This window comes from Macaca thibetana, chromosome 6, assembly GCF_024542745.1.
Source record: "Macaca thibetana thibetana isolate TM-01 chromosome 6, ASM2454274v1, whole genome shotgun sequence".
In the NCBI taxonomy this organism is placed as follows: Eukaryota; Metazoa; Chordata; class Mammalia; order Primates; family Cercopithecidae; genus Macaca; species Macaca thibetana.
Window position 1 is genome coordinate 155,891,020 of NC_065583.1, and position 12,615 is coordinate 155,903,634.

At 41.3% G+C, this 12,615-nt stretch overlaps 4 pseudogenes; all 4 read left to right on the forward strand.

The window, feature by feature from the left end:
• The first annotated feature begins 3,170 nt into the window (after positions 1-3,170).
• Positions 3,171-3,901, forward strand: LOC126957516 (cytochrome c oxidase subunit 2-like; annotated as a pseudogene).
• A 104-nt stretch (positions 3,902-4,005) lies between these two features.
• Positions 4,006-4,957, forward strand: LOC126957514 (ATP synthase subunit a-like; annotated as a pseudogene).
• A 2,993-nt stretch (positions 4,958-7,950) lies between these two features.
• LOC126957512 (NADH-ubiquinone oxidoreductase chain 5-like) lies at positions 7,951-10,003 on the forward strand (annotated as a pseudogene).
• A 368-nt stretch (positions 10,004-10,371) lies between these two features.
• On the forward strand, positions 10,372-11,695 carry LOC126957515 (uncharacterized; annotated as a pseudogene).
• Positions 11,696-12,615: the final 920 nt, after the last annotated feature.

A 12,615-nucleotide genomic window follows, 5' to 3' on the forward strand; every position in this document is an offset into this window, starting at 1 on the left:
CAAGCTATCGGGCCCATACCCCGAAAATGTTGGTCACATCCTTCCCGTACTAATCAACCCACTAGCCCAACTCATCATCTACACCACAATCATCATAGGTACACTCGCCACAACACTAAGCTCACACTGATTTCTCGCCTGAGCAGGCCTAGAAATAAACACACTAGCCTTTGTCCCAATTCTAATAAAAAAAACAAACCTCCGCTCTACGGAAGCTGCTACCAAATACTTCCTAATACAGTCTACCGCATCTATAATCCTCATAATAGCAATTATCTCTAACAATCTATTATCAGGATGCTGAACAATAAAAAGTTACATTAACCAACCCCCGTCTCTAATAATAACAATCGCCCTTGCCATAAAACTAGGAATAGCCCCCTTTCACTTCTGAGTTCCAGAAGTCACCCAAGGAACACCCCTAACTTCCGGCCTACTCCTCCTTACATGGCAAAAACTAGCCCCCATCTCAATCATATACCAAATTCACCCATCAATCAACACCCACGTCCTCCTAACCCTTTCTACCCTATCCATTGTAGTGGGCAGTTGAGGGGGTCTTAACCAAACACAATTACGTAAAATCCTAGGATACTCTTCAATTACTCACATGGGCTGAATAATGATAGCACTGGCATACAACCCAACTATCACAATTCTTTATTTAACTATATATATTATCCTAACAACTACCATATTCCTGACCCTTAACCTGAGCTCAAGCACCACAACTCTCATACTATCCCGCACCTGAAACAATTCAACCCACCTAGCACCACTAACAGCACCCATCCTCATATCTCTAGGGGGCTTACCCCCTTTAACTGGCTTCCTACCCAAATGAATTATTATTCAAGAACTCACAATGAACAACAACTTTCTCATCCCCTCTATTATAATTACCATAACTCTACTTAACCTATACTTCTACATACGCCTAATCTACACCACCTCCCTAACACTATTCCCCACATCCAACAACACAAAAATAATATGACAGTTCGAAAATACAAAACCCATACTCCTTATTTCCCCACTCATCATCACCTCCACTCTTTTACTACCAATCTCCCCCCTAATCTCAGCTACCCACTAGAAATTTAGGTTAAATAAGACCAAGAGCCTTCAAAGCCCTTAGTAAGTAAAAATACTTAATTTCTGAAACACATAAGGACTGCAAACACCTACTCTGCATCAATTGAACGCAAATCAACTACTTTAATTAAGCTAAGCCCTTACTAGATCAATGGGATTCGAACCCATAAAAACTTAGTTAACAGCTAAACACCCTAATCGACTGGCTTTGATCCACTTCTCCCGCCGCAGGAAAAAAAGGCGGGAGAAGCCCCGGCAGAAACTCTGAAACTGCTCCTTTGAATTTGCAATTCAACATGAAAATCACCTCGGGGCTGGTAAAAGGAGGACTAGACCCCCATCTTTAGGTTTACAGCCTAATACTTACTCAGCCATTTTACCACTTTTTTCCTTTTTCCCACCCCACTTATGCTCATCAACCGTTGACTCTTTTCAACAAACCACAAAGACATTGGAACCCTGTATTTACTGTTTGGTGCATGAGCTGGGATCATAGGTACAGCCCTAAGCCTTCTCATTCGAGCTGAACTAGGTCAACCTGGCAATCTACTAGGTAACGACCACATTTACAACGTTATTGTAACAGCCCATGCATTCATTATAATTTTCTTTACAGTCATACCTATCATAATTGGAGGCTTCGGGAACTGACTAGTGCCCTTAATAATCGGCGCACCCGACATAGCATTTCCCCGTCTAAATAATATAAGCTTCTGACTCCTCCCCCCTTCTTTCCTACTACTAATAGCGTCAGCCGTAGTAGAAGCTGGCGCCGGAACAGGTTGAACAGTATACCCTCCTTTAGCAGGAAACTTCTCTCACCCAGGAGCTTCCGTAGATTTAACCATCTTCTCCCTCCACCTAGCAGGTATTTCCTCTATCTTAGGGGCCATCAACTTTATTACTACCATCATCAACATAAAACCCCCCGCAATATCCCAATACCAAATCCCCTTATTTGTCTGATCAATCCTAATCACAGCAATCCTTCTACTTCTCTCTCTACCAGTCTTAGCCGCCGGCATTACTATACTGCTAACAGATCGCAACCTCAACACCACTTTCTTTGACCCTGTTGGGGGAGGAGATCCTATCCTATATCAACACCTATTTTGATTCTTTGGTCACCCCGAAGTCTACATCCTCATTCTCCCCGGTTTTGGGATAATTTCTCACATTGTAACTTACTACTCTGGAAAAAAAGAACCATTTGGGTACATGGGTATAGTTTGAGCCATAATATCAATTGGGTTTTTAGGTTTCATTGTATGAGCCCATCATATATTTACAGTTGGCATAGATGTAGATACACGAGCCTATTTCACTTCCGCCACTATAATCATTGCAATCCCTACCGGTGTGAAAGTTTTTAGCTGGCTTGCTACACTTCATGGAGGCAACATTAAATGATCTCCAGCAATACTTTGAGCCCTAGGCTTTATCTTCCTATTTACTGTAGGAGGTTTAACCGGCATTATCTTGGCAAACTCATCCCTAGATATCGTACTACACGACACATACTACGTTGTCGCCCACTTTCATTATGTTTTATCAATAGGGGCTGTATTCGCCATTATAGGAGGCTTTATACATTGATTCCCTTTATTCTCAGGCTATACGCTAGACCAAACCTGTGCCAAAGCCCATTTTATCATTATATTCGTGGGCGTAAATTTAACCTTCTTTCCACAACACTTCCTTGGCCTGTCCGGAATACCCCGACGCTACTCTGATTACCCTGATGCCTACACTACATGAAATATCCTGTCATCTATAGGCTCCTTCATCTCACTAGTAGCAGTAATCTTAATAATCTACATGATCTGAGAAGCCTTTGCTTCAAAACGTAAAGTACTACTAATCGAACAGCCCTTCACTAATCTAGAATGACTATATGGCTGCCCTCCACCCTACCATACATTCGAAGAACCAACCTATATTAAACTAAATGAAAAAGGAGAGAGTCGAACCCCCTAGAACTGGTTTCAAGCCAGTTTTATAGCCCCTATAACTTTTTCAACAAGATATTAGAAAAACCATTTCATAGCTTTGTCAAAGCTAAATTATAGGTCAAACCCTATATATCTTACATGGCTCATCCAGTTCAACTAGGCCTACAAGACGCCACATCTCCTGTTATAGAGGAACTAATCACTTTTCATGACCATGCTTTTATAGCCATATCTTTAATCAGCTTCCTAGTATCATATGCCTTGCTCTCAACACTCACAACAAAACTAACCAATACTAACATCACAGACGCTCAAGAAATAGAAACTATCTGAACCATCTTACCCGCAATTATCCTAGTTCTGATTGCCCTCCCATCCCTGCGCATCCTATACTTGACGGATGAAGTCAACGACCCATCCTTCACTATCAAATCAATTGGACACCAGAGATACTGAACCTATGAATATACGGACTATGGAGGCCTAATCTTTAATTCTTACATATTACCCCCACTATTTTTAAATCCAGGAGACCTTCGGCTTCTAGAAGTTGACAATCGAGTAGTCCTCCCAATTGAAGCCCCCGTACGTATAATAATTACATCTCAAGATGTCTTGCATTCATGAACTATCCCCACACTAGGCCTAAAGACAGATGCAGTACCTGGACGCTTAAATCAAACTGTATTCACGGCCACACGACCAGGCGTCTATTATGGACAATGCTCAGAAATCTGTGGCGCAAACCATAGCTTCATACCAATCGTCGCAGAACTAATCCCACTAAAAATCTTTGAAATAGGACCTGTATTTACCCTATAAATAACCCTATTTCCTTTTCTTTCCCCCCTCAGCACTCCCACCTCATAAATCCTCAAAATACCTTACAGGCCCACTGTACAGCTATCCTAGCATTAACCTTTTAAGTTAAAGACTGGGGGACACACCCTCTGCAGTGAAATGCCCCAGTTAGACACATCGACATGATTCACTACTATTATGACGATGCTCCCTACATTATATCTTATCATACAATTAAAACTACTAAACACAAATTACTACCAACCCCCTCTTACAAAAAACTCCAATCTACAAACCCACAGTATTCACTGACAACCAAAATGAACGAAAACCTATTTACCTCATTCTCAACTCCAACAATCCTAAACCAACCCGCCACAATCCCCATCATCCTATTCCCCACCCTGCTAATCCTAACCTCTAAACACCCCATTAACAATCGACTAATTACCATTCAACAAAACCTAACCCAATTCGCCCTAAAACAAATAATAATAATTCACAATGCTAAAGGACAAACCTGATCTTTAATACTAATGTCTCTAATTACCTTCATTACCACAACGAACCTTTTGGGGCTCCTGCCTCACTCATTTACACCAACCACCCAACTTTCCATAAACCTAGCCATAGCAATTCCCCTATGAGCAGGCACAGTAATCATAGGACTTCGCTTTAAAACCAAAAATTCCCTAGCTCACCTTCTACCACAAGGTACACCCACGCCACTCATCCCTATACTGGTAATAATCGAAACTATTAGTCTACTTATCCAACCAGTAGCCCTAGCCGTACGACTGACCGCAAACATCACAGCTGGCCACCTACTAATGCACCTGGTTGGAAACGCTGTACTAGCACTATCAACTATCAACTTCTCCATGACCCTGCTAACCTCCACACTCCTAGCACTACTAACCATTCTAGAAATTGCAGTGGCCCTGATCCAAGCCTATGTCTTCACACTCTTAGTTAGCCTCTATCTACATAACAATACCTAATGACTCACCAAACCCATGCTTATCACATAGTTAAACCCAGTCCCTGGCCACTGACAGGAGCTCTGTCAGCTTTCTTAATAACATCCGGCTTAATCATATGGTTCCACTTCTACTCTACCACCCTACTGATACTAGGCCTACTAACCAACATACTAACCTTATATCAATGGTGACGTGACATTGTACGAGAGAGCACGTACCAAGGCCACCACAAGACATCTGTCCAAAAAAGCCTTCGATACGGAATAACACTATTCATTATCTCAGAAGTATTCTTCTTTATCGGCTTCTTCTGAGCATTTTACCATTCAAGTCTCGCCCCAACACCCTGCTTGGGGGGTCATTGACCACCAACAGGCATTATCCCCTTAAACCCCCTAGAAGTACCCCTCCTAAACACCTCTGTACTACTCGCGTCTGGGGTTACAATCACCTGAGCTCATCACAGCCTCATAAACAGTAGCCGAAAACAAACAATCCAAGCTCTACTTATCACAATCCTACTAGGCACCTACTTCACCCTGCTACAAATCTCAGAGTACTTTGAAGCGCCTTTCACTATCTCCGATGGTATTTACGGTTCAACATTTTTCGTTACCACAGGCTTCCACGGGCTTCACGTTATTATCGGATCCACATTCCTCTTTATTTGCCTCATTCGCCAACTACTATATCACTTCACATCGAACCATCATTTCGGCTTCGAGGCCGCCGCTTGGTACTGACACTTCGTAGATGTTGTCTGACTATTCCTCTATATTTCTATCTATTGATGAGGATCCTACTCTTTTAGTATAACCAGTACAATTGACTTCCAATCAATTAGTTTTGACAACATTCAAAAAAGAGTAATCAACCTAGTGCTAGCCTTAACAATCAACACCCTATTAACCTCGCTACTAATAATTATCATATTCTGATTACCCCAACTCAACTCCTATGCAGAAAAAACTAATCCTTACGAATGCGGATTTGATCCTCTAAGTCCTGCTCGTATCCCATTCTCAATAAAGTTTTTCCTAGTCGCCATTACCTTCCTACTATTTGACCTAGAGATCGCCCTACTACTATCCCTACCGTGAGCCATTCAAACAACAAACCTCCCAATAATAGTCAAATCAACCATCGCTTTTATCATTATCCTAATTCTCAGTTTAGCCTACGAGTGAACTCAAAAGGGGCTAGACTGAGCCGAATTGGTAAGTAGTTTAAATAAAACAAATGATTTCGACTCATTAGATTAGGATAACCATACTAACCAAATGATCCCCACCTATATAAACATTATATTAGCATTTACCATCTCACTTCTAGGCATATTAACCTACCGCTCACACCTAGTAGCTTCTCTCCTCTGTCTAGAGGGAATAATGATATCACTCTTTATCATAGCTACCCTTATTGCCTCGAACATACACTTCCCTCTAATCAATATCATACCTATCATTCTGCTAGTATTTGCCGCTTGCGAGGCAGCAGTAGGTCTTGCCTTACTAATCTCAATCTCCAATACGTACGGACTAGATTATATCCACAACCTAAGCCTGCTTCAATGCTAAAAATAATTATCCCCACAACCATACTACTGCCTATAACATGACTTTCCAAAAATGATACAATCTGAATCAACTTAACTATACACAGCCTAGCTATTAGCCTCATTCCCCTATTATTCTTCAACCAAACCAACAGCAACCTCCTTAATCACTCAACCTACCTATCCTCTGACCCACTAACAACACCCCTCCTAACACTAACTGCCTGACTCCTACCTCTCATGATCATAGCGAGCCAATATCACCTATCCAACGAACCCTCCTCACAAAAGAAACTTTACCTTTTCATAATAATTTTCCTACAAATCACCTTAATTCTGACATTCATGGCTACAGAACTAATTATATTCTACATCCTATTTGAAACTACCCTCATTCCCACTCTAATTATCATCACTAAATGAGGTAACCAAGCAAAACGTCTTAATGCAAGCACATATTTTCTATTCTACACACTAACCGGCTCTCTACCCCTACTCATTATACTAAACCACACCTACAACAACACAGGCTCATTAAATATTACATTACTAACACTCACAGACCAAAAACTAACAACCACCTGATCTCATAGCTTTACCTGACTAGCATGCATAATAGCTTTTATGACAAAAATACCCCTATATGGTCTACACCTATGGCTCCCTAAAGCTCATGTTGAAGCCCCCATTGCAGGATCAATAGTTCTTGCCGCAGTACTCCTAAAACTAGGTGGCTACGGCATAATACGACTTACTTCCATTCTTAACCCCTTAACAGAATATATAGCCTATCCATTCCTTATGTTGTCCCTATGAGGCATAATCATAACAAGCTCAACATGTCTCCGACAAACGGATCTAAAATCACTCATCGCATACTCTTCTGTAAGTCACATAGCTCTAGTAATTGTAGCCTCCCTTATCCAAACCCCCTGAAGCTTCTCTGGCGCAACTATCCTTATAGTTGCCCACGGACTCACCTCCTCCATATATTTCTGCTTAGCTAATTCAAACTATGAACGTACCCGTAGCCGTATCATATTACTATCCCAAGGACTCCAAATCCTACTCCCACTAATAGCCTTCTGATGATTCACAGCAAATCTTACTAATCTTGCCCTACCCCCCACTATTAACCTACTAGGCGAGCTCTTTGTAATCGCAACCTCATTTTCCTGATCCCATATCACCATTATACTACTAACAGGACTTAACATACTAATCACAGCCCTCTACTCTCTCCACATATTCATTACAATGCAATGAGGAACACTTACACACCACATAATTAACATAAAACCCCCCTTCACACGAGAAAACATATTAATATTTATACACCTCACCCCAATTATTCTTCTATCCCTTAATCCCAACATCATTCTAGGGTTCACTTCCTGTAAATATAGTTTAATCAAAACATTAGATTGTGAATCTAACTATAGAAGCTTACCACTTCTTATTTACCGAGAAAACTCGCAAGGACTGCTAATCCATGTCTCCGTACTTAAAATTACAGTTTCCTCAACTTTTAAAGGATAACAGCTATCCATTGGCCTTAGGAGTCAAAAATATTGGTGCAACTCCAAATAAAAGTAATAATCATGCACACTCCCATTATAATAACAACCCTCATCTCCCTAACTCTTCCAATCTTTGCCACCCTCATCAACCCTAACAAAAAACGCCCATACCCAAACTACATAAAAATAACCGTAATATATGCTTTTATTACCAGCCTTCCTTCAACAACTTTATACATCTTCTTAAACCAAGAAACAACCATTTGAAGTTGACATTGAATAATAACCCAAACATTAAATCTAACATTAAGCTTTAAACTAGATTACTTCTCCATAATATTTATTCCAATCGCACTATTCATTACCTGGTCCATTATAGAATTCTCGCTATGATACATAAGCTCAGACCCAAACATCAGCCAATTCTTCAAATACCTCCTTATTTTCCTTATTGCCATATTAATTCTAGTTACTGCTAACAACCTTTTCCAATTCTTCATCGGCTGAGAGGGCGTAGGAATTATATCTTTCCTCCTAATTAGCTGATGGCACGCTTGAACAGATGCCAATACAGCAGCCATCCAAGCAATCCTATATAACCGCATTGGTGACATTGGTCTTATCCTAGCTATAACATGATTTCTCCTACATTACAACTCATGAGGCTTTCAACAAATATTAGCCCTAAATTCCAACTTAAATCTCCTTCCACTAACAGGCCTTCTCCTAGCAGCAGCAGGAAAATCAGCTCAATTTGGCCTTCACCCCTGATTACCCTCTGCTATAGAAGGCCCAACTCCAGTCTCAGCCCTACTTCACTCTAGCACCATAGTCATTGCCGGAGTATTCTTGCTCATTCGCTTCCACCCTTTAATAGAAAACAATACATTAATTCAAAATCTTACATTATGCCTGGGGGCTATTACTACCCTATTTATAGCCATCTGTGCCCTCACACAAAACGACATTAAAAAAATTGTAGCCTTCTCTACCTCAAGCCAACTAGGTCTAATAATAGTCACCATTGGCATTAACCAACCATACTTAGCATTCCTACATATCTGTACCCATGCCTTCTTTAAAGCCATACTTTTTATATGCTCCGGATCCATTATCCACAACCTAAACAACGAACAAGACATTCGAAAAATAGGAGGCCTATTTAAAACAATACCCCTCACCTCAACCTCCCTAATCATTGGCAACCTAGCACTCACAGGAATACCCTTCCTCACAGGCTTCTATTCCAAAGACCTCATTATCGAAGCCACAAATACGTCGTATACCAACGCCTGAGCCCTATTTATTACTCTCATCGCTACCTCCCTAACAAGCGCCTACAGTACTCGAACTATTCTCCTCACCCTAACGGGACAACCCCGCTTCCCAACTCTAACAAACATTAACAAAAATAACCCCGCTCTACTAAACCCAATTAAATGCCTCACAATAGGCAGTATAATCACAGGATTTCTTATCACCAATAACATCCCCCCTACTTCGCTCCCCCAGCCAACAATACCCCTCTATTTAAAACTCTCAGCCCTATACGCAACTGCTTTAGGTTTCCTAGCAGCCCTGGACCTCACCCTTATAACAAACAAACTAAAAATAAAAAACCCATCACAAATATTCAAATTTTCCAACATACTAGGGTATTTTCCCACCACAATTCACCGTACAATCCCCTATCAAAATCTACTTATAAGTCAAAACTTAGCCCTTCTCCTATTAGACTCAACATGATTAGAAAAATCCATACCTAAAATAATCTCACAAACACATATCACTGCTTCCATAACTGTAACCACCCAAAAAAGCATAATCAAACTCTATTCCCTCTCTTTCCTTATCCCCCTTACCCTAGCCCTACTTCTAATGATATAATCTATTACCCCGAACAATCTCAATCACAATGTATACACCAACAAATAGCGTTCAACCAGCAACTACCACTAATCAACGCCCATAATCATATAAGGCACCCGCACCAATAGAGTCACCTCGAATTAATCCTGATCCCTCCTCCTCAAAAATCACCCAATCACCCGTATCACTAAAACTAACCACTACTACTACCACTTCATCCAAACCTAAGACCCATAAAACTAACACTACTTCCATCATCAACCCCACTAAAAGACCCCCTAAAACCTCAAACCCTGAACCCCATGTCTCAGGATACTCTTCAATAGCCATTGCTGTAGTATAACCAAAAACAACTATCATACCCCCCAGATAAACCAAAAATATTATTAAGCCCATATAAGCCCCCCCACAATTTAAAATGATCACACAACCAACCACACCACTAACAATTAACGCTAAACCCCCATAAATAGGAGAAGGCTTGGAAGAAAAACCCACAAACCCCATAACTAATAATACACTCAATGTAAATAAAATATACGTCATTGCTTCCATATGGGCTCTAACCATAACCAATGATATGAAAAACCATCGTTGTACTTCAACTATAAAAGCACTAATGATTCCAATACGCAAATCGAACCCAATCATAAAAATAATCAACCGCTCCCTCATTGATCTACCCACCCCATCTAACCTCTCCATATGATGAAACTTCGGCTCACTTCTTACAGCCTGCCTAATTCTACAAATCATCACAGGCCTATTCTTAGCAATACACTACTCACCAGACACCTCTTCTGCTTTCTCCTCAATCGCACATATCACCCGAGATGTAAACTACGGCTGAACCACCCGCTACCTCCACGCCAATGGTGCCTCTATACTCTTCATCTGCCTTTTCCTACACATGGGTCGAGGCCTCTACTATGGCTCATACTTCCTCCTAGAAACCTGAAATATTGGTATTGTACTCCTTCTTATAACCATAACAACAGCTTTCATGGGCTATGTCCTCCCATGGGGCCAAATATCATTCTGGGGGGCAACGGTAATCACAAATTTACTATCGGCAATCCCATATATCGGAACCAATCTCGTTCAATGAATCTGAGGTGGATACGCCATTGATAACCCTACTCTCATACGATTCTTCACCTTACACTTTATCCTACCTTTCATCATCGTCGCTCTCACAACCGTACACTTACTATTCCTACACGAAACAGGATCAAACAACCCCTGCGGAATCTCCTCCGACTCAGACAAAATCGCCTTTCACCCCTACTACACAGTTAAAGACATCCTAGGCCTAGTCCTCCTTCTCTTCATCCTAGCAATACTAGTACTATTCTCACCTAACCTCCTAAACGACCCAGACAACTATATTCCAGCCGACCCACTAAACACTCCTCCACATATTAAGCCAGAGTGGTATTTCCTATTCGCATACGCAATCCTACGATCTGTCCCCAACAAACTAGGAGGCGTATTAGCACTCTTCCTATCAATTCTCATCCTAGCAGTTATCCCTACACTTCACAAATACAAACAACAAAGCATAATATTCCGCCCACTCAGCCAGTTCCTATTCTGACTCCTAATCACAATCCTACTAACTCTCACCTGAATTGGAAGCGAACCAGTAACCCAACCCCTCATCATTATTGGCCAAGTAGCATCCGTAATATACTTTATCACAATTCTAATCCTAATACCACTGGTCTCCCTAATCGAAAACAACCTACTCAAGTGAACTTGCCCTCGTAGTATAAATTAATACACTGGCCTTGTAAACCAGAAATGAAACATTCTTCCTAGGGCAATCAGAAAGAAAGTACCTAACTCCACCACCAACACCCAAAGCTGGCATTCTAACTTAAACTACTTTCTGTATTCTTATGTTGTATAAGCTTCATAGTGTAACTCTAGCATTAACTTACCTATAATGCTATTATGTAATTCGTGCATTACTGCTAGTCAACATGTATAATATATAGTACTATATATGCTTAACTGTACATAGCACATGCCATCACATACCAACCCAGCATTCTTGAAAAGCATGCTTACAAGCAGGAACTCTAATAGGGACCTCAACAGCAATACATAACACGACTCCTCCAAATCCAACCCACCCCCCACGAATATCAACCAAACCAGCCCATGCCAGGCGTCCATAGTACATCAAATCGTTCATCGGACATAGCACATATCTGTTAAATAATCCTTCTCACCATGGATGCCCCCCCTCACTTAGGGGTCCCTTGCTCACCATCCTCCGTGAAATCAATATCCCGCACAAGAGTGCTACTCTCCTCGCTCCGGGCCCATAACTCGTGGGGGTAGCTATACCTGAATTGTGTCCGGCATCTGGTTCTTACCTCAGGGCCATGACAATCAAGATCGCCCACACGTTCCCCTTAAATAAGACATCTCGATGGATCACGGGTCTATCACCCTATTAACCAGTCACGGGAGCTCCCCATGCATTTGGTATCTTTTCTCTCTGGTCCGCACGCAACCCCATCGCAGAATGCTGACTCCCACCACATCCCGTCCTGTATGCGCCTGTCTTTGATTCCTAGTACATGCAGTTGTTGATCGCACCTACGTTCAATATTCTAGCCCCACACAAGTTCCAGCAAGCTGTTATTTAATTCATGCTTGTAGGACATACCAATAACCAATTCCGCGACACCACTTCCATCATACCACAAAACCACAATAAAATTCCACCAAACCCCCCCACCCCCATCTCTGACCTTCATCCAAAACCCACTTTTGCCAAACCCCAAAAACAAAAGTCTTAATATATCCGATCAGAGCTTGTATTTTTA